At 39.6% G+C, this 27,844-nt stretch overlaps 1 protein-coding gene across 3 annotated transcripts in view; it reads left to right on the top strand.

The window, feature by feature from the left end:
- The window catches only part of CNBD1 (cyclic nucleotide binding domain containing 1), a 312,853-nt gene that overhangs the window by 246,180 nt on the left and 38,829 nt on the right, over nucleotides 1–27,844 (top strand). The window lies entirely within an intron of this gene.

The raw sequence follows: 27,844 nt of genomic DNA, 5'->3' as shown, positions 1-27,844 counted from the left end.
TGGACCATTTAATTGAATTTTCCCCTCACCTCTGTTTTGCCAGGATTCTTTGGTGTTTGTCAACAGGCCATGCAGCCCATGCATGCCTCTCACCTTCAACACATGCTCCCGGTTTCTTTCTTCTCCCACAAATACCCCCTTAATTTCTTTCATGGGGTTAATCTTATTAAACGGTATATATTATCACATGGCATCATAGGTGGTGGTTGGTTATGGAAATATGATAAACTGTATAATAATAAAGGAAGGATGAAGGGAAATCCATCAGTTGACAGTAAGCGGTATTTTCGTTCTTGAATAGTTTTCTAAAAGTCTTTCTTTGCCTTATTGCACTGATATCACTTGATGTTAGTTATTTTTTTTCTATACTGATTACGTCATCTGATTCAAGTCAAATGCATACTGGTCTGTTTTATGTAAATTCAACATTTCACACATGAAAGTGCTTCTTCCAAGCATATATTAAAGCCATTTTTTTTCCATTTGGCAGACTCAAACTCCAAATAGGCTGTACAAGGATTTTAGCACTGGATAGATTTCAAAATGTATTCCACATTAAGCTCACTTGTAACTATCTCCTGTAAAGATGTTGTAATGGTGTTCATAATTAGTTAAATATTCCCTATTCTGGGTTGAGTTTTTCAACTATATTCTTTGTTTTTCTACAACGTGCTAAAGGATATGGCTTCTTTTAATTTAATAAACTGGGTTTTATGGGTGTTTTCCATTAGGCATTTTAGTTGGACATCTTAAAACAAAGAAACAAAAAAGATTAAAACAACTCTATTGCAATAACGTGCTAGCTATACATGACTTTCTAATAAGACTCTAAATTGATGGGCATGTTCCCCCTGAAAATGTGCTATGTTTTGCATGGTTAGGAAGTTGGTGTATTTTGACTGTTGACTATTGCAATAATCAGAATCATTTCACTCTTACCTAGTGTTCCTATCTTGTGCTCTCCAGTGTGGTCATTGAATCTACTTGTTGTGTTTTGCCTTACGCTTAGAATTTTCTTTTGCTTATGTATCTTTTACAACAGGATAGCTACCCCATCTTTAACAGACTACATCGTGTTTAACTTTTAAATATCCATCAGATCCATCATGCTTAATTTGTAAGTGTTAAGAACATATCTTGTATTTGGACATGCATGACTTTACAGAGAGTCTGTAGGTGTAGAAGAAAATATTACATGTCTGGTTGTTGGAGTTCTCGTCTTTGTTTCTCTTCTCAGACCTTCCTACCAATTTTCCTCCCTCTTCATTTATTTTTATGGTCTGAATTAGACAGGGGCAATCTACAGGATGTTTCATATAACTGAGATTTTAAACAGGTTGTTTTGCATCTGAATTTCAGCACTCTGAACAGGTAAGCTCAAAATCATTGTGTCCTTTACATTAATAATATTTGGACCCTAAGATGCTTAGTTTACAGATACACCTGTAGCAGTTGTTCTATAATCTTCTTGGATCTCACAAATTGGCTACGTCTACACTGCAGGCTTTTTGTGCAAGAACATCTGTTCTTGTGCAAAAATTTGGCGGGTGTCTACACTGCACGTGTGTTCTTATGTAAGTAAATTTACAGTAAAGCGTCAGAAAACAGAGCTTCTTCCAGAAGGGTTATTCCTCTCCCCATGAGGAATAAGCCTTCTTGTGCAAGAGCTCTTCCACAAGAAGGCAGTGTAGACTGGCAACATGATTTTCTTGCAGAAGAAACCCCTATGGCTAAAATGACCATCAGAGCTTTCTTTCACAAGAGAGCATCCACACTGCCGTGGATGCTCTTGTGCAAAAGCACATCTCTTGTTCAAAAGCACATGGCAGTGTGGACGTGCTCTTGTGGAAGACCTTTTGCACCAGAACTCTTGCGTAAAACAGGTCTTGCGCAAGAAGCCTACAGCGTAGACGTGGACGTTGTGTATTATTTTAATTAAGTGTTTGGTTCGTGGATGAGAGATTCAGGGAACTTGTAATTTCTGCAAGAAGTGTTGTTCCTCATTTGATAGGTGGCACGGTTCCCTTGGAATCTGTATTGACCCAATGTGTCAATAAAGAGCTGGAATAACCATTCAGCAGGAAATGCCATTTCATTACATTAACTAATACATGTTGCCAAACTTATTCATGGTAGAAATCCTAAGACACTTTATGTAAGATGATGGTTGTTAACCCTGTGGCCCTGCCTAATTCTTATGTGGGTAATTGCACTGTGCCTGCTTAAATTCTCTTTGCAGATTCAGTTGGAAACAGTTTCCTTTTGTTACTTCTTTTAATAAATTATTGTTGTAAATCTCAGAGGTTGCTAAATCTCAGTAATAGGAGAAGATAACCCTGTACAAATCCTTTATTTGTCCCAGTGAGTGCCATGTGAGTGTATTAGATAAATTTAGAAATTAATATGGCAACTACCTCAAAATTCAAAGCAAAAAGTATAACAAACTACTGCAGAAGTCCAAAGAATTATTATCTGTTATTCAATGTGTTTATGGAATAGGAACAATTGGAAGCTTTATCTGAAAATATCTGTATCTGTTCAGTCAGGAAATCATATGAAATCTTGCAAAAATAGTTGCTGGCATGATTTCCAGTATTTTCTAGGTTCAACAAGATAAAAAAAACCTGAGAATAGCTGTACCTGCAAAATTTTGGTTTCCCTCATTTTGTCCAAAGCCTAATAAATACAAAAGTATATTGGAAAAAAATGAAAAATGTTAATGAGTTTTCTGCAAAAATTGAAGATAGTTCTAACTTTCTCAGAGGTAATTCACCCATAAGCATTTTCTTTTTTTTAAATGGAAATCTCAGATTGCCATCAAGGGTGACTTTTCAGATACTTCCTAACCAATACCTAGTTGTTCTCACATACCACTTTATGATTTGATAAGTAGAAATGCCTCTTTTTGAAGGTGTTCATGATGTATAGATGCAAGGCTTCTGTGAAATTGACCAGCTTTTGACTGCTTTCTCATACTCAAAATGTATAGTCCGATGTAGTTTTCTTGACCTTCTCCTGTACCCACCTTGGCATTGAAATCACCAAGCACCACCATGTATGTTGTTTTCGTCTGAAGAATCTTAACAAGTTCTTCATTGACCCTTTCTACTTCTTCATCTTCCACAGTGGATGTTGGTGCATAGGCTGCAATTATTTTCATGGTGACCTGTTTACCTTTGCTCATTGTGAGCACTCTGAAATGAAATGAAAAAATTATCCATGAAATGATGCTTCCTGCCACTTTTAGGGGCACAATAAATCCAACTCCATCAACTTTTCCTTCTGCTGCATCCGAGAGAACTTGTGATTCAATCTTCCAGTTATTTACACGTCTGAATGTTCATTTTAGTGAACAGATGTGTAAATAACTGATGTTAGAAAGCAAGAAAATGTGTAAAGTTGATATGCATGACCATATCCCCGTCATTCTACATTATGGGTATGTCTGCACTTGCTCCCTAGTTCAAACTAGGGAGGCAAATGAAACATATCGAAGTTGCTAATGAAGCGTGGGATTTAAATATCCCGCGCTTGATTATCATATTCGCAGATGGTCGCCATTTTAAAAAGCCAGTAGCCCAAATTAACTCGCTGTGTGTAGAAGTGGTAGTCTGATCCAAAACCCTTTCCTCGAATTAACTGTTACTCCGTGTCTACACGCGGTGAGCTAATTCGGGCTACCGGCTTTTTAACCAGCCGCGAATATGCTAATCAAACATGGGATATTTAAATCCTGTGCTTCATTAGCAACTTCGATATGCTTCATTTGCCTCCCTAGTTCGAACTAGGGGGCAAGTGTAGACATACCCTCTGAGAATAAGGAATATATATTTAAACTTGTCATCACATTTTAATTTCAGACATCACAGTTTTGTGGCACGCCTCAAATATGGGAGTGCCAAATCCCAGATTAACTCTAATTTTGCTCTTTGTTGTCGCAATGGCTATATCTGTTCGTGCAGTAGGGCTTGACTCTTTTCCCATTTAAGTTGATGAGACTTTTGGCATTGACTTCACTCGGAAGTGGGATCAGACCCCAAAAGACTACCTTGAAAGTTGCATGAATAGAAGCAGTTGATAATCTCCTTTCATGATAGTTACAGATTTTTTTATTTTTATTTTTATTTTTATTTAAATATTTTTATCCCGCCTTTCTATTTAAAATATTAAAGGCGGCAAGATTCTTGCCATTCAGTCAGCTCATATACGGTCTGGTTTTGGATTAAATCTCATATAGGAAATTCAGAACTATACATGGCCAGACTTGCAGCTTGCTCTGTCAGAGAAACATTAGCTTCTGCTGCAAGTTAGCAAGGAATAGGATGTTGCTGGGTCGTTTCTATAGTGTGCTGACCTAAAGTGTGTCTACACTGCAGGGCTTAACTCGAAATAAGTTACATAAATTGAGCTACATCAATTGAATAGCTTATTTTGAAATAGGGAGTGTCTACACAGCACTTATTTTGAAATAGAGCATGCTTCCCCCGACTTCCCTTATTCCTCATGAATGAGGGTTACAGGAGTCGGGAGTAAGAAGTCCTCCAGCTTGATAGTATTTTGACACTATTTTGAAATAACTGCCTGCTGTGTAGACATGAACTAAGTTATTTCAGAATATCTCTAGTTATTTTGAAATAGTGTTGCAGTGTAGCCATACCCCTATAGACAAAAGGTGAAGTCCTGGCACCATTGTAGCAAGTGGAAGTTTTTCCATTAGCTTCCGTGGAGACAATATGTTACTCGTATTAACATTGCTGAAGAGCCTCAGACAAACAGGTTCCTAGTTTTAAAATGGTTGAATTTTCATTTGTAAAAACATAACATGATTTATGGAAGCAAGTTACTGTGAATTAAAGGGTAACTCCACCCACTTGCTGTAATGTAAAGAACTAAATGATATGTGGTAGAAATGAATATTTATTTATCAAAAATAAAAATGAATTATTTTTTCTTAAAATCAAAAGTAACCGATTTTTTCTAGTTCTCATGTAATTTATAGAGTATCGAATGACAATTTTATAATGAATTCGATTTGTCTAATTACAGCCAAAGATCCCAGTGAAGTAATAAATACAAAGCCTTTCCTTATGTTAATTTACATGTTCCAGAAAGTTCTAAGTTACATGGCTTTATTTCCAAATACAGTTATTGCTGCTTGGAGAGAATAAAAAAACACCTGATTTAAAGTAATAAAATATACCATAAGAAACATTTATTATAACGGGATACTGATGCATTATTTTTATATATAAGGTTCACCTTCTCTCAGTTATGGTAAATTATGTCAAATTAATGGGATGGTATTTTTTATAATAAAAATAATGACCAGCTCTCCAAATAAAAATATAATCAATATTTATTCTGCAAAGAATAATGACCCATTATTTTTAGTTATAGAGATACTTGTGCAAGTTGAGCAGAACCATGTGTAATAATAAGGGACTATTATTTCCTTTACAATAAACTGAATTACTAATTCTTAAATCAAAGATAATCTGTTTTTCTCCAGTATGTAATAAAAGAACTTCAACTCAACGTGGGCAAAAAATGCCTTTTCAGCCTCTGCTAGCAGAGAAACTGCCAAATTTTGCTTGACTGGATCCCTGAGATAACATTAAACAGGTTATGATTGTAGTATTATACAAAATTGATTTTCATGTATTATCACTTTAGAGAACACTGATATTAGATCTGACTATTTTTAAAGTTTCAAAATGTTTCTAATAAGTGGCCTTAATTTTATTAGATTGGTGCAGTTCCTAGGAGAGGTATGTTTTGTGTATTCAGTATTGAGTAAAGGTTACATGGGGGAAGCAAAGAAAAACAGATTTTAACTGAAAAGTACAATCAGTATACCATATTTTGAAGTTGCAGTTTAATTGTCTAAAAATATACAAAACAAAATTCCAAATGTTTAACTTTTTTTCTTTACTATTTTCCTGTTTATCTTGTTCACTGGCTTATTTGTAGAATTACCTGTTTTAAGTTTACAGTTATGCTACGCTTGACATAGTGAAAAGAAAAGTCTGGAAGAGGAAAAGCTTTAGATTAGGGTAAACAAGTAACATTGCAGCATGTCAAATGAACTGCATTCTACCTATATAAAGCCTGAACAGTGAGTTCCATGCAGGTGTACTGGCTGCACTGGCTGCCTCTTTATTGGGTTTAGAATAATACAGATGCTATTGCAATGGCCTGCTACTCTGTAAGGCCTGGTCTACACTACAGGGAAATGTCAACTTAAGTTGTGCAACTACTGGCACCAATTATCTTCACTAGACCCGCTAATTCGAAGCCCAGAAGATCGACTGTGATGGTATTGATCTTCTATATAGTGTAGACAATGCCTAAGTAAATTTCACCCTTAGATACTATGGTATGAGTGCTAAAGAGAACCCTTAAAGAAACAGGACTATCTAAAATAGCCATTGAAATCTGAGGGAGTTCTTCCACTGAAATCAATGGTTGCTATAGCATTGGCACAGAGATAAAATAAGCAGATCTTTCATTGATATATCGACTGTGATGGGGTGTACCAGACCCTTTGAGACCCTGTGATAGACCCTGCAGTCTTACCACACCCTGCCCCCCCAAAAGACAATAGAGTGGGATCCTCCACACAGTCCAAAAAAGCTTCAGGGGAAGTAGCCAGTTAGGGCCCAATAGGATAGTATAAAGCAGGGCTGAGCAAGTTCCATTGCTTGCTGGAGCTGGAGGCACCTGGATGGTGTACTTGGCTGGCTGAAGGAGCTAAAGGATCTTGGACAGAGCATTGCAGGCAGAGAGCAGGGGAGTAAAAAGGAGCTTCTGGCTGGCTACTGGGACTCACTGAGGACAAGGCCCTGAGGTAAGGGTGAAGACTGTTCTGGGACTGTGGGGAAGTGACCCAGGAAATCTAAGCAGTGACACAGCATAGCTAGATAGATACAGTTGATGGCTACTATCTCTTGGGTCCCTAGGCTGTGACCTGAAGCAGTGGGTGGGCCTGCCCCCCACCCCATTGGTTGTTGGAGAAATGACTGAGGTTTTGACATACCCCAGAAGGGAAATTGAATTAATGCAGTGACCTAGCATGAGTTGGGTGAGGACTTTGTTTCCAGGGCACCTTTGAGTACAGCTCAATATCAGATATGAGACTGTTTAAACACAATAAGGATAATTAAGCACATTAACCTAAGGTGGGCTACAGGGAGAGAAAGTCAGGCATATGCGTTCTACCAAGGGGAGCTCCTGAGAAGTATGCCATCCTGCTGCACTGAACTTAGGTTGCTGAGATTAAAATCAGACTAATGATGGTGGCTAAAATGCTGTTAAAATATCGTTTGGTGCTATGGTTCTGTAGTTGTGTGTGTGTCTAAATGTGTGTGCATATGTTTGTGTACACACACACATAAATACGGCATTGAGATGGAGAAATATGCCCTTTGCACATTTTACAGCCTTTGAATGTCATCTCACAATGACACACTTAATAGGAAATATTTTATTATATATTTCCACAGATGAGGAGAATTCCATTCTCAGGAGCTCTTCAGGAACACAGAATGTGATTTAGCATTGCTGCCTTGTCCAATGACAAATTGAGGAATTTTGCTTGTTGTAATAGAAACTTTACATGGCCTTAGGCAATTGCTGGAAAATGAAGAAATGTTACATTATTCCTAAGGAATCTGAATAACCTTTCACACCTGAAAATCCCAGAGTTCCTCTATACTACAGTTTCTATGCGTTCATTTTTTTAATGAGCACTTTCCAATTGTGTGTAGTAGTTCTGTCTTTCTTTGTTAGTGCGAAAAAGACAGAATTAGCCATATAATTTTTTGTATAACTCAGCATGTAAATAAGGCCTTTAGAATATGTTCTGAAATCCAGCTATCCAATGTAAAACAGAGAATGTACATTTTCATATCATGAAGGGTTACATATGTCTATTAATTTTGGATGTAAGTAGAAGGAAATCAAATATGATGTTGTTCATAACCCATACTAATGCTTGTGGTTCTGCTTTTTGAAATTACAGATTTTTCTTTACCTATTATTTTTCTTGTAATTGGGTGAAATTTACCAAATTGTAATTACTAGAATGTCCCTTCTTCACCTCCATTCCCAGACCTGAAGAACAGATCTGTGTGGCTCACAAGCTTTTTTTTTTCTCTCTTTCTCTCTCACCAGCAGTAATTGTTCCAATAAAACAATTGCCTCATCCACCTTGCTTTTTCACCACCTTGCTTTTTCTTTTGATTTTGCATGCTTCCATTATCCTATCAATGCCTTGATGTTTTGGACTTAATATTCTAGTGACTTGTGCAACTGTAATGAAAAATGGATCTAAAACACTACCAAAGAAGAATGTACCCTTTTACAGCCACTTGTAGAAGTATTAATGAATTTACTTGGCACAAGTGTAAATGACTGCACAAGAGCAATACAAAAGAGAATTATTCCTCTTTATGGTTTTTTTCCTGTATTTTATTGTGATTGCAGTTACACTTATCATAACTGCCACAATTGTTTCCTTTTGGTCTATTATTTTTAATAACATATCTCATCGGTAATAGCCAGATTTCAAAAGCAACACCCAGAAGTTCTGAATCTGACGACTTTGTTTAGGGGTTATTAAGTGGGAGCTATGCGCTTCTGAAAAACCATCTGTAAGTTTCAGAGAGAGGCTTTGTCTACATTTAATTGATTGCTGAAATGGTGCTTTATTAGAAAGCGGTTCAGCTGAACTGATGTAGGATTAATTGAACATGTGCTAACTTTGATTTGCCCTTGTCTACACTGACAGATAAAGTGTGATGAGCACTGATTCAGCTAATCTGATTGCCAAAAACTGAATGCCAAATTGATACTATTTCTAACTATAGACAAATCCACACACAGGTCACTCCTTCCTCCTCTTCTCAGTCTAACTCCTCAGTTTTCCTTTCAAAAATAACTTAATGAAACATGGAACATTATTTGGCTAATTCACTTAAAGACCTTAATCTACATTGCCACTGTTGATTTCTTTTTACCCACTTCTCCCTCGTGCCAACTATTCTCTTGTCTGTTTCTATGAACTGCTAAGTAACCAAGATCTTCATGACTTTGAATCAAATCATTCCCTTCTGCACAAAAGAATAGATGATGAAATAGAAAAAAAGCTCATTGGATATCAATTGGTTGCATTTCCAACACATGGCACCGCAGTGGGTGGTTTTAGCAGCCACATGAATGGAAACGGCTGTGCCAGCATGTAGACCAAAATCCGTGGAAATTCTCCTTCAGTCCCCTCATATCTTAAAGCATCTGTTCTGAACCCCTGATCCCCACTGAAGTCAATGGGAGTCTTTCCTTTGGGCCCAGAACTCATATCTTTCCAGATGCTGTCCTGAATTTCCTTTTCATGTCTTTCCAGACACCTAGTCCAGTGTTTCACTTTTACCCTCAGCATCATCTCTCTTTTTCTAACATACTCTGTTTTTGATACGAGACTAATTTTCAAGTCTGACTCTAAACCTGGACAGATTTCATTTAGTCACAATTTCTGCTGCAAACTCTCCACTTTTCCCCTCCATCTATAATTATTACTTTAGTTACACATTTAACCACAAATGAAGGTTTTGTCATACATTATAGCAATATAGACTTGTAGTTAGAAGAGACTGGATCTCCAGAAATATGTGTTCTTCCTTGGAATGTGCTGCTGACCTACTACATCACCTTGGACAAACCATTTAACTTCTTTCTGGGGGTATGTCTACACTACCCCGCTAGTTCGAACTAGCGGGGTAATGTAGGCATACCGCACTTGCTAATGAAGCCCGGGATTTGAATTTCCCGGGCTTCATTAGCATAAGCGGGGACCCGCCATTTTTAAATCCCCGCTGCTTCGAACCCCGTGTAGCGCGGCTACACGGGGCTCGAACTAGGTAGTTCGGACTAGGGTGCCTATTCCGAACTACCAGTACACCTCGTTTCACGAGGAGTAACGGTAGTTCGGAATAGGCACCCTAGTCCGAACTACCTAGTTCGAGCCCCATGTAGCCGCGCTACACGGGGTTGGAAGCAGCGGGGATTTAAAAATGGCGGCTCCCCGCTTATGCTAATGAAGCCCGGGAAATTCAAATCCCGGGCTTCATTAGCAAGTGCGGTATGCCTACATTACCCTCCTAGTTCGAACTAGGAGGGTAGTGTAGACATACCCTGACTTATTTTCTCTCATTTATAATGTAAGTATAATAACAAAGCACTTACAGTTGTAATAAGTAATAAAAAAAAACCCTACAAAAGTCTGAAAAGAGAATCTCTTACACAAACCTCAGACCAAACCCTAGTGCAGACATCTTAACTCTTCTTTGATACATTACACAAAACAATAATTAATTTAGGAAAGTTTAACAATTGCATTGAATTCTTGGTACATTTGTAATTTAGTGGTCGCTTCTAGTCATTTGTAGGTTTCTGTAATGTACCCATCATATAACTATAGCACAATGATTTGGGCTGTCAGCAGACCTCCTACTTTGGGTCTCCAACTCTTTGTCAGCCAAGTCTTTTGTCAGTTTAAGATATCTTAATCTTCTGGATGAGATTTTATCTGGATTGATCTTGTTGAAAGTAACCCCCAACTCTTCCCTCCTTAGGAGCTATACCTCTGGGGTGTATAGGGAGACCCAGGCACTCCCTTTCCACTAGGTCCTAGCCCAGGGCCTAGGTAGTGAAACAGCATGCACCTGCTCCATGACTAGCTGGATCATTTGCCAACCTTCCGTGGGACACTTCCTACATGCCTTGAGTCTCAGTTTTGTCATCATGGACTTGAAGTCATTTCTTCAAACCTCCACTATCAAGGGCCTATGCCTGCGACCTTGTCACCCCTTTGTGACCATTCTTCCTCCCTACTGGGAGGCTGTCTCAGAGCAGAAGAAAGAGCAAAGCATGGTCTCTTCAGTGAAGACTTCCTCTCCTGTTACAGCACTGAAGCACTTTACCAAGAATTGGTCTCTCTTCTGTCCCTTTCCTCCCCCTTGCCTAGGCTGCCAAAGCTCCATTTATTCTGGTCTTCTCCTCAGAAGCAAGCTTGACAGGACCTGCCTGGTCCATCATTGCACCAGCCCTGCCCATGTATCAGCCTTCATTGTGGTTTGTAAACCTCACCACACTAATCTAAACACCTAATAGGTGGGACACATGCCTAGGAGTCAGGACTGCCAGATTGTATCTCCAGTCATATTGCTGAATCATCATGCATGCTTGGGTAGGTTATTTAAAGTTTGTACTTTAGCTTGCAGGTAAACAAAACCTTTTCTAGTTCCCGGGCTTAAAAACCTGTATCTGGGGCTATGTCTAGACTGCAGGCTTCTTTCAAAAGAGGCTCTTTCGAAAGCATCTTTCGAAAGAGCCTCTTTCGAAAGATCGCGTCTAGACTGCAGGCGGATCTTTCGAAAGAGCAATCCGCTTTTTCGAAAGAGAGCACCCAGCGAGTCTGGATGCTCTCTTTCGAGGAAGCCCTATTTACATTGAAGAACGCCTTCTTTTGAAAGAGGAACTTTCGAAAGAAGGCGTTCTTCCTCGTGAAACGAGGTTTACTGCCATCGAAAGAAAAGCCGCGTTCTTTCGAAATAATTTCGAAAGAACGCGGCTTGAGTCTGGATGCAGGGGAAGATTTTTCGGGAAAAGGCTACTTTTCCCGAAAAAACCCCTGAGTCTGGACACGGCCTGAGTGTTAAGTGGGATCTTTTCCTTCTTATGTATCACTGCCACAGTTACAGTTATAAATTAGAACTTGTCAGAAACTTTTTGGTGAAATTTTCTTTGTCAGAAAATGCCAGTTTATCAAAACTTTTTGCAGGAAAGGGTCTTTTTTTTGACAAATATGCAAATATTTTGAGAAAAGATTTGAAAAAAGTATTAAAATTATCATGGTTCAACATTTCAAAACAAAAATTTCTGTTTTTCAGTTCAAAATTACTCTTTATTTTAAAATGTTGATTTATAGTGAAAAGGGTCAAAATGAAAACAAAACATTTTGAAATCAAAATAATGTTTTGGTTGACCTAATATAATTTTTTTAGGGCGTTGGTTCATGAAAATTTGAGATTATTATTTTTGGTCTTAATTCAAGACAGAACAAATTCTGAAATCTAGAAAACTGTCATGAGATGGGCAAATGATTTCCTACCCAAGGGTGTGTCTAGACTACAGGGTTTTGTCGACAAAAGTGGACTTTTGTCGACAAAACTATACCTGCGTCTACACTACCGCTGAGTTCTGTCGACATAACGTCAACAGAACTTAGCAGTTTTGTCGATGCTGGTAAACCTCATTTTATGAGGCATAACGCCTTCTGTCGACAGAGTTCTGTCGACAGAAGGTGTTATTGCATGTAAGCTGTCCTTTGCGTCTACACTACCATGTCGACAAAGCAGCTTGCTTTGTCGACAGAACTGAATGTAGTCTAGACGCTCTTTGTCAACAGAAGCTTTGTCGACAGTATCTGTCGACAAAACTTCTGTCGACAGAAGCCTGTAGTCTAGACGTACCCCAACTCTATTGAAACCCACTGCCTTCAGGTTATGCCCCAAGACACTGAAGGCAATGGGATTGCACAGATGTAATTGATGACATCTTACTAAGAAATACTGATGGTATATAATAAAGAACAGAATCTAGTTTGCCTTCTAGGTCTATTGGCTTTTGAGGTCTGCCAGGAGTATAAAGAAGTAAACACTTTGTATCTGTGCTCAAGTCAGTAAATATGTCTCTGAATACACAGAAGGAACTGATCAGCCATTTGTACATAGTCCACCAAATATCTGATCATCCAATTTAATTTTTAAGCTCACGTTTCTCACTTTGTATTGTTTTCCATGTCATTCTTTCTGTGCAGCTGCAGCAATTTAATATAAAATGAGATCATGTTCAGCTAACATATTTTCTAGATCAGTGAGTCAAATCTACACATTCTGGGTTTTATTTCAGAGAAATCCATTTTATTGGTGACCATAGTGATTACTAATGTAAACTAAGTATTTCATGAAGCAGTCCTATATTTTAGTGATTTCTAATTCAAAGTTATTGAGATATTGCAATAGTCAAAAGATATTTGTTGGGCTTCAAAATATTTCTGTGTCTTAAATGTTGTCATGCATTAAATTATCACCATATTTCAGCATTATAAACAATTCTTCTAAAGCAAGAGCTATCCAAAAGCAAAACATGATAAATAAAAGAAAAACTACAACAAAACATTCAGTACTACGAAGGTGAAAAACAGTTCCATGACTTATCTACAGCTTGTCCCTGTGCACCCTTGTAGTCCGCTAATTTACATACAGCTCCTGGCAGCTTATCCTGGCTAAAAGGGTCTTTTAGATGTTGTTGTTGCCCAAGGGCTTCATGACAATTGGCTATTGATCAGTCAAATACATTCTGCAAACATCACCGAAAAAAACATTTAAAAGGCTGGTAGAAAATATTCTGTTTCTTTCTCTAATATGAATTTTCCTTTTCCCACTGCTATTTGGTAATGCCTATTTCTGCCTTAAAGCTGAGGCCACAAAATTGGTACTTGAAAATCAGTCAAAAAGGAAAAGGGAAAAGGAGGAGTAGCAGGAGAGAAAATCTCTTACTTTGGAAAAATGGTTGATTTAATAAAGAAATCTCAGATATGAAGGTCCCAGTGATGCCCATGCTTCATTTATAAACTATTTATAGGGAGGAACACAGAACCCCTCCCGTCCCCACTCCCCACATCACCAGTACATCAGAATAGATTTTTTCCAAGTGTCCTCATCATGAAATTTTCTTTTCTTCTTCCTTGAATTCGCACATCATATTTTTAAAGTGTGGCAGATTGCTTGGCTGATATAATCTTTGACAGGATGCAGCTGGTGATGTTAGTATTAGTGTATTGAAAAGTGCAGCCAGCCTTCTCTGATGATCCAGTAATTTTTTTTTCTTTGCTATTTTCTATCCTCTGGCACTAGCAATGATTGAAGCAATTGACCGACTGAGCTGGTGCTTCAGGACATAAAATAACAAAGGGGAAAAAATTATAAAAGCGGGTGAGGGCTAGCTATTATAATGTACAGAAAGCAACCATATGGTTTAGCAGTGTTTAGGTTTGATTATCCCATAGCATATATTATGAAAATGTAAAATCCAAGACAAATACCCAGATGTACTGAGAATTTTCCAGTTAATTGAATACACTAGTAGGCTGATGCTACAGTAACATACAAATTCTAGTAGGCCTGGTCCAGGAAGGACCTGAACCTCTCCCATATAGAAAGGAATGCTGAGTAGTATCTTCAAGTTCCAAAGAAATTGGAAGCTAAGCATGCTTGATGCCTTGCAGGGTCAGTCTTGAAAAGAGAGAAGTTCTAAAAATAGGGATGTGTCTTGTAAAGGCTATCAAAGTTGGTCAGGTTAGTTACACAACAATATCCATGCACTATTGGCATGCTTAAAAATCAAAACTCAAGCTCACAAATTACATTTGTAAGGCTCGAGCTTGCAAGATGTTGATTAAGACTCTGTAATAGTTCTGGTCTCTTAAAGATTAGAACACATTCTGCCTCCTAATAAAAAAGGACCTAGCTGCAATCAGGAATTGTTAGAATGTAAAGGAGAGCAAATCCTTAACACAGAATAGGTCAGGGCTTAAAATGGGCTATTCTCATAATTTTAGGTACTGGGTGCACTAAAAAAAGTTTATTCCTATTTCAGAAATATTATCATTTTAATTGATGATTTCTATATCTAAATCAGAGAATAACTTTAGAACTGGTAATATCTTTAGAACTGGAAAAACTTTTTATGTGAATCCATTGTATTTTATATATAAATGCCAAAACACACACAATTTGCAAAAGTCCAATGAAATTCTTCATGTTTTCATCTAAAACAAATGCTTCAGTAAAGAATTATGTGTTTGCAACAGGTAAAGGAACAAATCATCTTGATTATGAATTCAGTTTCTAGCTTTCCGATATTTCAATGGATAATGGTGAGGAAGAAACCATCATGTCTACTCCTATTAAAGTCAATAAATTATAGCATAGACTTGAATGGGAATAGGACCAGCACATTTGCCTAGTTTCACAATGGGTGAATGGCTAGTTTCTTAAGCATCTAGACTCTATTTCTACTTCTTCTGATTTGTAAAAGGAACTTCAAGCCAAGTCTTCCACCTGCTAGGTGAGTGCCCTACAGAGATTCTGGGGTGGATCCCTTGCTTTCCTGTTGAAGCTGTTCCTCTTTGTATAAACAATTATATATTCAGTGGAAAAGAAAGAGTGAGACTGGTCCTATAATCTGCTTGTTTAGGCACTTTAAAATGAGAAATGTGGGCAGAAGTTCTGTCTCCAGATCAGGGATTTGAACCTGCATCAACCACATTTCAAGGGACGGCACTAACTACTGGGTTACTGGATTCAGGGTGCAGAAAAGGGGATGGTTTCACAAGAATCAATTGACCTAGCGTAGGTTACCAATTCTAGGAGAAGATTCAGTTCCCTCCAACACAGACTTATGTGCCTATCTTTCCTTGAGGTGTGGGGCTTAGACTTGTGTTAATTTAGATAAACTATGTGGGTCCAAAGATTCAAAGACAAGAACATGACCCTTAAAGTATTTAAAATTAGAACAGAAACAAGTTTTGAGGTTCAACATTAAGGCTATGTCTAGACTGCGAGCCTCTTTCGAAAGAGGCTTTTTTGAAAGATGCTTTTGAAAAAGTCTCTTTCGAAAAAGAGCATCTAGACTACAACCAGTACTTTTGAAAAAGCAAGCTGCTTTTTCAAAAGAGAGCACCCAGGCAGTCTGGATGCAATCTTGAAAAAAAGCAGTTTGCATTACATAGCACCATTTTTCGAAAGAGCAGTTTCGAAAAAAGGCATTATTCCTCATAAAACGAGGTTTTCCACAGTTGAAAAAACTGCTGCGTTCTTTTGATTTACTTTCTAAAGAACATGGCAGCAGTCTAGATACAGGGGAATTTTTTTCAAAAAAAAGGCCACTTTTTTCGAAAAAACCCTGTAGTTTAGTCACACCCATAGAGACTTCAGCCTACCTAGTGCTATTGCAAACACTCTATTAAATATCTTCTAAACCTTTTATTTTAAAATACAGAGAAAGAAGAAAAAACAGTTAAAGCATTTGGAATGTAAAGTATAAAGGAAGGCTTTCAGTATAACAACATTATGTGTTCCCTTTTCTATTAGCTAGAGAGAATCTTTAGAAAGAAGTCCCACTTTCCCTAGTTTGACAGTGTCTGAGGGTATGTCTACACTACAAAGTTAATTCGAACTAACGGACGTTAGTTCGAATTAACTTTGATAGGTGCTACACTAGCGCTTCGCTAGTTCGAACTTAATTCGAACTAGCAGAGCGCTTAGTTCGAACTAGGTAAACCTCATTGTACGAGGACTAAGCCTAGTTCGAACTTACTAGTTTGAATTAAGGGGTGTGTAGCCCCTTAATTCGAACTAGTGGGAGGCTAGCCCTCCCCAGCTTTCCCTGGTAGCCACACTGGCCAACACCAGGGAAACTCTATTGCCCCCCTCCCGGCCCCGGACCCCTTAAAGGGGCACAGGCTGGCTACAATGCCCGTGCCAGGTGCAAGCCTGCCAGCACCCAGCCAGCAGACCCTGAACCTGGCACGGCTCGAGCCAGCCACCCAATGCCCCCCAGCCCTCCTCCTCTTCCCGGGACCAGGCTGGCGGCTCCCGGGAGCTTGCCCAGGACCGCAAGAGGCGGGCACCCACCTGGTCCAGTGCAGACATCGTGGACCTTGTCCACGACCTCCGCACTAGGCACAGGAAAGCGGCCGTCTAGGGCAGGAGAGCTTGCCAGCTTGGCCACCCAGGAGCAGGTTTGCATGAAAATCAAGGTGGTCCACTGAGACCCCCGACCCTGAGCCCTGATCTTACAATGGCCGTACTGGGTCAGACCAAAGGTCCATCTAGCCCAGTAGCCTGTCTGTGGACAGCGGCCAACCCTAGGGACCCTGGAGGGGATGGACCAAAGACAGTGACCAAGCCATTTGTCTTGTGCCATCCCTCTCCAGCCTTCCACAAACTTCGGGCAGGGACACCACTCCTACCCCCTGGCTAATACCACTCCATGGACCCAACCTCCATGAATTGATCTCACTTCTCTTTAAACTCTGTTCTAGTTGTAGCCTTCACAGCCTCCTGCAGCAAGGAGTTCCACAGGTTGACTATTTGCTTTGTGAAGAAGAACTTTCTGTTATTAGTTTGAAGCCCGCTACCCATTCCTTTCCTTTGGTGTCCTCTAGTCCTTCTATTATGGGAACTAATGAAGAACTTTTCTGTATGCACCCTCTCCACCCCACTCATGCTTTTATAGACCTCTATCCTACCCCCGCTCCATCTCCTCTTTTCTAAGCTGAAAAGTCCCAGTCTCTTTAGCCTCTCTTCATATGGGACCTGTTCCAAACCCCTCATCATTGTAGTTGCCCTCCCTTCTCCCACCCTCTCTTTTCTCCTCTCCCACCTCCTTTTCCCAGTCTCCCCCATTTTTGTTCAATAAAGAGAGATTCTATTTTTGACCACACATTTTCTTTATTTTGTACATCAGGAAGGGGGGCTAGGGAGGAGTAAGTGGAAGGAGGTGAGGGAGGAATGAGGTACGAGCCCCCGATGGGGAGGACTGGGCTGGCTCTGCGGGCTTCTGGGGGTGGAAGCTCTCCTGCAGCCCCCCAATTGCCCCCTCTCCCCAGATGGCAGCCTGCGGCAAGTGCAGCCGGTCTGATGGCCGAGTGCTGTGATGTGCCCAGTGTGGGCACTCAGGGCACTCCAAGCCAGGACTGCTTTGCAAGCGGGGCACCCCTGAGAACTGTCTGTCTGGGGTGGGGGTCGGGTCCCTTTAAGCACAGCCCTCAGCTAGCCTGAGGCAGCAGCTCCATGCTCTAAGTCCTCATCTGATGCCCTGCCGGCACTGCTTCCGGCCATCCTTAACCCCGGTTCAGGGTCCACTTAATGTGGACATGCTAGTTCGAATTAGCAAAACGCTAATTCGAACTAGTTTTTTAGTCTGGATGCGTTAGTTCGAATTAGCTTAGTTCGAATTAACTAATTTGAACTAAGTTAGTTCGAATTAGCGCTGTAGTGTAGACATACCCTTAGATACTAATAACAAGATTTTTGGGAAAAGAGAGAAATTATTTGAGATGGGCTAAAGCTGTCGTTGTTATTGTTGATAAAGTGTAGTCCAATTTTCTAGAAGACAGTAAAAGAGAAACATACATAAAAGGGGTTGGGAGAACAGTAACATCACAAAATGCAATGCCTGTCTCTGGCAATGGTGGACAATCTGCGTGGCCCATGGTCATCATGGCCAAAGTGCAGGGTTGCCAGATTCTGCTGGTTTCCATCTGCATAGTTTTTTTCTTACCCGGTATAATTAAAGTGACAAGCATATAAAGCTTGTGAAGTGAGGTGCATACTGACTGCACACTATTGACTGTGAGAGCCATATGCTCCTCCTGCATCCAATCACAGCACTACTACGGTTCAAACAACGTACCCTGCAAATTCTGGGCACATAAGCACAGTTAGCAAAACTACTTATTGCATCTGTAGACTTTTGTTTTTAGAGAAACTGACAACTGGAGATTTTACTGAACCATTTTATTGAGGCAGTTCTAGGAGCTGCATTTAAACTTGATCTAAGAGTCTAGATGAAATGAGCTACATATACTTTTTCCAAGTTTATTTATTCATTCATTCATTCTGTTTATTTACTTGGCCTTTTATTGTCCTATTCTGCACAGAGATACAAAGAGAGCTTTATAGGGTTTGTGCTGCTATATGGAATGCACATAAACATGTACCAGTGATGAAAGTGTTGTAACTTTTGTGTGTTTTCAAAAACATTATTAAACTCATACCTGAAAGGGGTTTTTCGCTTGATGGAATTTACAATAACTGACAAGTCACTTTATAAGATGAAGACCCAACAGATTGGCATTTCACTTGTTTGTCACTAGTCTATCTGATGGCTGGTTTTGCAATCCAAGGAAAAAGTATTTTCAAGAGGTTTGTGTGTCTTGGAGAAAAACTTGAAAAATCTACAAAAGAGGTTAACTAGCTTCTTCAAGCTCTCTTTTTCAAAAGTTTGTGCTGTTTAGAACGCTGTTTGAAAACAGAACCAAAGGGTAGAAATTGATCTTGAATAGCACACCACACACAGAATTAGGCATGCATAGGATATTTTAAAACTAGTGAGAGTATGTAAGGCTGTTTCTGTTCTCTACAAAAATTGGAAGTCAGAAAATGTAGAACTCTGGATGCTTGAGCTTAGGCTTTGCAGTATGGTAGGTGACCCTATTGAAGTTTTATCACTGTGGCTATGTCTACACTGCAGACAGTTTCTGAAAAAGCGGACGTGTTTTTTCAGCTTCCCTGTATTCCTCATTGTATGACAAATAAGGGATGTTCCAAAGAGGAGGTTTTTCCAAAATTTGTCCCTATGTAGACGGGCCAAATTTCAGAAAAGCCTCTTCTGAAAAAAAAAGCGGAAAAAGATTCGCAATTTGCATATCTTTTTCCGATTTAACTCCACAGTCTAGACATAGCCAGACTTTAACACGGCCAGGTTTATAACTCATGTCTCTTTATATCACTATGAATTTTGTGAATTGACCTGATACTACTTGAACAGGGCAAGATTTTCCATAAAAATGTGATGTAATAACTTTGCTTTAATTTTTCTGTTTTTAAAAGAGGAGGAAAAATAGATATTTTTTTCTTTTCTTTAAGTGATAGAACAAGGGCTACAAAGCCTGGAAGGGGTCATCCTTATGTCCATAATTCCACTGTGTTCAATTACTTGTAATGTGCAAAGTTTATTCAGAAAAGTAAGTGTTTCTAGCACTGCCTTCTAAGCCTTAAGTAAGGGGAGAGACGCCTTTTCCCATGCATATAAAGCCCATATTTATAGTCACTCAGGGATGCAAAACAATAGATTTTAAAATCATGCTATGTCCATATGTAGAAAAGCTATCTGAGGCTATGTCTACACTATGGGGCTTTATTGGAAAAAGGTACACAAATTACGCTCCAAAATTTGGGTACCTTTTTCCAATAGTTTTTTTGGATAAGGCTTTTCTGAAATTTGGCCCATCTACACTGGGCCAAATTTCAGAAAAAAACTCTTTTGGAAGAGCCCTTCTTCCTCATGGGAGGAGGAAGACAGGGCTTCTGAAAGAATGCATCTGCTCTTCCGCAAAAAAAAGTGGAGGAGCAGAGGTGTTCCTTGGACGCGATGGAATTTTTCCAGGATACCCATCCCAAGCAGTGTTCCCTCTAAGCTGCATGGCAGTACAGCTCCACAGATGATTAATCAACCCCTCCCAGTCAGTCAGCTCCATGCCCAGAGTCCTGAGCCTCTGACTGGGTGAAACTGTGCTGCTCTGCAGCTTAGAGAGAACACTGATCCCAAGCATGGTGCATCATCTTTTCCTTTCTCTCCCCAGATAGAAAATTGTGTGTTGATTGTTTAAAATTATTTTTTAATTCCTTGATATTGTGCTATGTGATTTTACTGTGAAGGTCATGTCAGAGCAGCATATTGTGCACATGGAAGTGAAGGTGGTGATGTTTACAGTAGTTCTTAGACCCTGTAGGAGTTTATTCCACAGGTTGAAAGCTTGTTCTCAGCACAAGTAAGCTTTACTGCTGAAGACATTAAAGAGAAGTTAGTCCACCTTGTTGGCATGAGCCCTAGCTACTCTGAGGGTATGTCTACACTACCCCGCTAGTTCGAACTAGCGGGGGTAATGTAGTCATCCGCAGTTGCAAATGAAGCCCGGGATTTGAATTTCCTGGGCTTCATTTGCATGAAGCTGGCCGGCGCCATTTTTAAATGCCGGCTAGTTCGAACCCCGTGCCGCACAGCTACACGTGGCACGGAGTAGCTAGTTCGGATTAGGCTTCTAATCCGAACTAGCTATACTCCTCATGGAATGAGGAAGCCTGATTAGGAAGCCTAATCCGAACTAGCTACTCTGTGCCACGTGTAGCTGTGCGGCACGGGGTTCGAACTAGCCGGCATTTAAAAATGGCGCCGGCCGGCTTCATGCAAATGAAGCCCGGGAAATTCAAATCCCGGGCTTCATTTGCAACTGCGGATGACTACATTACCCCCGCTAGTTCGAACTAGCGGGGTAGTGTAGACATACCCTCAGTTAGTAATCCTTGTAACACAATACCTTCATGTTATCTCTAGCCAGCACATTAGAATTCTGAATAATAAGTGCTGTTCCATGTATCAGTGCAGGGGAGGGAAAAGTGTATTATGCTTTAGTAATTTTCACTTATGTAGGCTAAGTCTACACTGCAGAGTTTTTGTGAAAAAACGTGTTTTGCGCAAAAACTTGCAGAGTGTCCACACTACAAGTGCATTTTTGTGCAAGAAAATTGACAGTAAATTGGAAGAAGAGAGGCTTTTTGCACAAGAGTTATTCATCTTTCTATGAGGAATAAGCCTTTTTGCACAAGAACTCTTGTGCAAAAAGGTGTTTGTGGACGGCAAACAGGGGTTTCTTGCGCAAAAACATCCTATCAGAAAAAGCACAGGTACTCTGATGGCCATTCTGTTAATGGCAATCAGAGCTGTCTTGCTCAAGAGCGTCCATGCAGTGTGGATGCTCTCTTGTGCAAAAGCGCATTGCTTTTGCGATGCGCTTTTGTGAACACTCTCTTACTCAAGACCTTTTTGTGGAAGATCTCTTCCTCAAAAAGGTTCTTGAGCAAGAAGCCTGCAGTGAAGACGTAGCCTTAGCGAGGGGTAACAAACCAACTTATCAAAAGCTATAGTAAGAGGAGAAAATACTCGCAACTATCATTAGAGAGAGGAACATAGAAAAGAAAGTGATATGCAAGGAACACCACAGGGCACTGTGAGCTCAGTTATTGCCCAGCATTTTCTGTGCCCAGCTATAGAATTTGCAACAAAATTGCCAGTCTGTTGTGCGCACTCGAACACTTCATGAAGAGACTGTCAGCCCTTTTGATCTCAAAATTCAGACACACAGGATGAAAAAGTGTGTTCTAGGGTGTCTCAAAAGCTCTCCCTTTCAGCAGTCAGGGCCCAGTCTATCTGACACTTTTTGCTAAGAAGAATGGTTATAAGATCTCAGGCAGGAAGTACCCAAAGACACACAGAAAAATCTTGAGTGGAGTTGCTTCTCAGTAGAGATGATTAGAAAGCTAATCATAAAAGGGGGCCTATGAAAGGTACTTCCAGAGAGAGCAGGTTACAAAAGAACTACAAGTAGGAAAGCTCAATCCTAGAGAAAGGACGTTACCAGAAAACAACAAGTGTTCCAGGTTGTTGGAGAGCCACAAATCACTCCAGAGAAAAGCTGATGCAGCTGGACCTCTGAGGGAGCCTTGATTCCAGAAGAAGACCCCTTCCCTGGGTGGTTGCAGGAAATCTGAGTCCACAAAATATTTGAGTGGGTCTTACTGGGGCTCTTCCATATGGAGAGCCTGGACCAAGGGGATGGATAGACTCAAGTGGAGAAAGAGACTAATATCAACATGCGTTCCAGCTAGGACACATCTGTTTGGCTTTTGTGTAAATAAATTAGACCCCTGAAGAGGCATCAATCATAATACATCAGGCCCATTAAACTTAATGACAGCCCATAAAGGGTAAATGAGGCAGCGAAACCTTCCATCTTACCTTGGACTCCCAGAGGGAGCAGATGACAATACTCACATTGAAACCAGTGATGCATTTTGGGTGAGAACTCACAACAAGGAAAAGCTGGAGCCCTTTGGCCACCTTCCTTCTTGGCCTCATGATGTTATTGAAGACTGCCCTCTTAGAAGTGATATTGTTCATGCTGTGTATCTTGTCTGGCAGTGAATTTACAGCTGGGGTTTTTGGGCTGTCATCATAAAGAAGGGGATTGAGACTGTATCAGGCTTATTTCTCAACTTAATTATCATAAATTGTGGAACCTCTGTCATATCCAGACTTTGGCTTAATCTGAGCAAATCAAACTGGGTAGTGCATTCCTATTTTCACAGTGACATTTTTTAGCAAAGGCAGAAATCATTGTCCAGTAATCTATGTAGCTTTGCAAGCATCAATGGTGGTAACCTGTACTTGTGCATGGAAGGGTCAATGGAAAGTACTGCACATAAATCATTTGTAAATGTCTTTGCCTGGAGCAACTAATCCCTCTGTCACCAAGGGTGTGTCTAGACTACATGCCTCCTTCGACGGAGGCATGTAGATTAGCCAGATCGGAAGAGGGAAATGAAGCCGCGATTAAAATAATCGCGGCTTCATTTAAATTTAAATGGCTGCCCCAATCTGCCGATCAGCTGTTTGTCGGCAGATCGGGGCAGTCTGGACGCGACGCGCCGACAAAGAAGCCTTTCTTCATCGGCACAGGTAAACCTGGTTTCACGAGGCTTACCTGTGCCGATGAAGAAAGGCTTCTTTGTCGGCGCATCGCGTCCAGACTGCCCCGATCTGCCGACAAACAGCTGATCGGCAGATCGGGGCAGCCATTTAAATTTAAATGAAGCCGCAATTATTTTAATCGCGGCTTCATTTCCCTCTTCCGATCTGGCTAATCTACATGCCTCCGTCGAAGGAGGCATGTAGTCTAGACACACCCCAAGGCAATGACCCTTGCCAGTACAGTTAAGAGCAAGAAACGGTCTCCTCTTCTACATCGGCCTAACCCTGTATATAATTTTCCCACTCTCAGCTCTTTCTCTGTTGCAGTATTTGAAAAATCAGTCTGTTTTGAATATTTTTGCTTATTATTTTCTGTGACTTTGGAGGCTTTTTTATTGAGTCATTCTACCAACACAAATTGGAATAAAATTAATTACTGAAGTTTTGTCTACTGCAGTGAGACTATTCATTCAAGTAAACTTATGCACACATGTGTTTGCAAGACTGGGATCTAGATATGCTGACTAACCATTTATTAAAGCTGTTCTGCTGTTAACTAGGGACATATCTTCACTCGCCATGCTGGAAGACGACATTCTGGCATTCAATTTAGCGGGTCTAATATAGACCCGCTAAATTGAGTGCTGAGGGTAGCTGCAGCCAGCACCTGTACTCTTCACAGTTGCAGGGAGTAAGGGAAGCTGATGAGAGCATCTGCTCCCATTGGCCTCCCACTGTGGGGATGCCACCAACCTCATTTTAAGGTATTCTACATAGCAGGAGTTACATACTTTTAGCTTAAAAAACAACAAATAGTCTGGTAGCACTTTAAAGACTAACAAAACATGTAGATAGTATCATGAACTTTTGTGGGCACAGCCCTCTTTAACTGACCTTCCAGATCTAGTGCAGACCTGGCCTAGAATAGATCAACTGTTATATTCATCCAGAAATGTTAATAAGGTTTAGAGTGAATATGTCATAAGGAGGGGACTTAGGGCTAGATTCCAATGAGTATTGGCTCCTAAACTGTGGGTTTCTAAAATAATATAAATTGAGAGTCTATCCTGTTCTTGGAACTCAAGGGATGCCTATAGAATGTAACATGTTGTGAATCAGAAGATTAGACAAGTCGGCTAATTAGGCTGGTAGCTGTTGATAGTTGCCAGGTATGCTCAGGTCTATCCAGCCAGCTCTAATCTACTCCCCTTAATTGGGGCTGGTGTGGCGGGGGCTGATTAAGCACTCCTTACCAAGCACTCTGTCACAGGGTCACTAAGGGGGAATGTTCTTTGGATGTCAGGCGACATCTAAGAGAGGGTAGGAATGGGGCAAAAAGGGCAATTGCCTCATGGCCTGGTGATTCAAAGGGGCCTGGGGCTGCAGCAACAGCAACTCCCAGAGCCCCAAGCTCTTTAAATCACCTCCGGAACACTCAGTGGTACACTCCTGGCATCTCTTAAGGCTGCCTTGGGGAGATGATTCATACTGATAAGCTAACAACTAAAAGGAATGATAAGGAAGTTACTTGACTGGCTTATTCACTAGCTACATTATGAAGTTTTTATTGAAATTATATCATGCAGTATCAACAGCCTAAAGTAAAGCCATAATTTTTTTACAAGAAACCTGGCTTACCAAAAATGAATCTTGTTCTGATGATCTGTTAAACCTGCTAAGAGTGCAGACCAACTAATGGCTAATCCATTTTTATCTCAGTCAAATTAAATGCTATAGTTAAGGCACTAGCTCTGAATAATCCCTGTCTTCAAGCTTATAGTATCTCCTTTCCAGAAAATATATTAATTGCTTTGAATTAATATTCAAATGAATTAATATTCTCCTCATTATAATGAATCTATATGGCCAGAGTTAGAATCTCTTATTGCCATTTTGATTGGGAATTATAAGATAGTACATTTTATTCTTAGGTGATTATAATGCTCAGTGGGATGCAGAAAACATGGAATTGCTAAATCTATCAAATAATACATGATAGGTTGTTTACCCTTTTCCAAAAAAATTCTAAAGATAAATTAAAAAATTCAGCCAGCCAGATATTTTGGCAGTTTTGGATAGATTCAGTTTGGAAGTTCTAAATATGGTAAGGTACATAATGACATGGGTGGGTCACTAAATCTCTCAAGTAGGAGAAGTGTAATTGCAGTTTTAATTTTTTGGACCTCTTATATTAGTTGATCAGAGCTGGACAGTATTTCACCTCTGAGTTTCAATCCTCATGTGCAAGGTAAATTAAGTGGAATCCAATAGTTAAATATAAAATTAAAGAGAATCTTTCCTCTAATTATCCAGTGGGGTTTTAAAAAAGTGTTTAGATCTTAGTTATGTGAGTCTATCTCTTAAGGTATTTAACTTAATTGTACCCAAATAATAGGTTGATCTGATTACCAAATGGACTGTTCTTTCCATTTGAAATATAAAAGAATCTGGAGTGGCATCGTTTTTGGCAAGGAAAGTTAGGAAAGTTAGTTTGTAGATTCCACCCAAAATTTAGTCAATTTTAGCAATAAAAGATTTCTGAAAGTAAAAAGTAGGCAGAACACCATGTGGCATTGTGGAAGAATTTGAACTTGCTGCCAAAGAGAGAAATTCTGTATAGTTTAGGAAATTAGTATTAGTTCTAAGAGGATGGGGGCAACATTGAAACTGTGATCTCCAAGCATATCTGGGTGAATATTTTTCTGTGCTTTGTAAAGATAAGGGCATATATTAACTTGTTGGCATGATAAGCTCTGGTAGCTTCCCTTCTTGATTTCCATCCAGAATGGTCTGTATGAAGTATCCAGGAAGGAAGAAAATTTTTTAATTGATCAACAACATTGTAATCATGTGCCAGGGAAAGATTTTTATTCCTGCAGAAATATTTAATGGGAGCGATGCCTGGTGGTAACCAGTTCTGGCTAGACTTCTCTCCAATATAAATAATGCACAGATTTCCCCCTCAAGTTAGGCTTCTGTTGTCAATCCACTTCACACAAAAAAGGATTCAGAAGAACTATTCCCCAATTAATTATTTGGATATTGCTTGAAAATTTTTCACTGTAACTTTTTTTGGAAGATTGGGCAGAAAAAATAAATTTGCTCAGGTACCAGCTGTTTTCTGAAATGAGCACTTTGTTACATAATTGTGTTATATTTTCTTATTAATCTACAGATACGTACCTCCTATAGGGCAAAATACTTTATACAGTTTTTGTCTAGCCTCTAACCTCTGTTTATCAGAGGCTGGAGATGGATGGCAGGAGAGAGATCACTTGATCATTACCTGTTTGGTTCATTCCCTCTATGGTACCTGGCATTGGCCACTGTCGGCAGACAGGATACTGGTCTGGATGGACCTTTGGTCTGACCCAGTATGGCGGTTCTTATGTTCTTATGTTAATTGATCTAAAATCATCCTTTGATTCTATTGATAGGGACCATTTGTGGGGTGAACAGGAAATACCTGGAACAGATTTACATATTTTGGTTGTTTATTTAAGAACTATTCAGAGACAAACAATGGCCAAGATTAAAGTAGGTCTGTGTGGGCAATTAACTGATTCTGCCTCAGTTATAAAGGTGGTTTGGCAGGACCGTCTCGCTACATCTAGACTGCATCCCTCTGTCGACAGAGGAATGCAAATCAAGCACATCAAAATTGCTAATGAAGCAGGAATTTAAATATCCTGCTCCTCATTAGCATAAACATGGCCACCACTTTTTTTTTAAATGGAGTTTTTTTCAGAAAAAAATGGCAGTCTAGACGTGGATCTGTCGAAAATAAAGCCTTTTTCGACAGACCCTGTATTCCTCAAAAATGAAGTTTACAGGATCTGTCGAAAAAGGCTTTATTTTTGACAGATCCGCAGCTAGACTGCCTTTTTTTTCTAAAAAACTCCATTTTGAAAAAAAGTGGTGGTCATGTTTATGCTAATGAGGAGCAGGATATTTAAATCCCTGCTTCATTAGCAATTTCGATGTGCCTAATCTACATCTCTCTGTCGATAGAGAGGTGGAGTCTAGATAGAGCCTCCCTTAGCCCATTTTCTTTTTAATTTTTTATATCAAATTATGTTTTAGCATTAAAAGGGGTTCAGTGTTTTTCCTTAACAATCATTAATCACTCTATCCTATTCTATGCAGATGATATGGTTCTGTTATTGCAAACAGAGGGATTGACGCATTTATTACATTCATTTAGTTCATAATGACAACAAGAGGGCTTCTAGATAAAATATTAGGATTGTCAATTAATCACAGTTAACTCACATGATTAACTCAAAATTAAGTCTGATTAAAATAATTAATTGTGATTAATTACAGTTTTAAACACAGAGTTAAACAATAGAATGGAATTTATTAAATATTTTGGGATATTTCTATATTTTCAAATATATTGATTTCATTT

The sequence above is a fragment of the Pelodiscus sinensis genome, chromosome 2, assembly GCF_049634645.1.
Source record: "Pelodiscus sinensis isolate JC-2024 chromosome 2, ASM4963464v1, whole genome shotgun sequence".
Lineage (NCBI taxonomy): Eukaryota > Metazoa > Chordata > Testudines > Trionychidae > Pelodiscus > Pelodiscus sinensis.
Note: the sequence above shows the minus strand (reverse complement) of the source record. Positions and strands in the feature narration are given on the sequence as shown.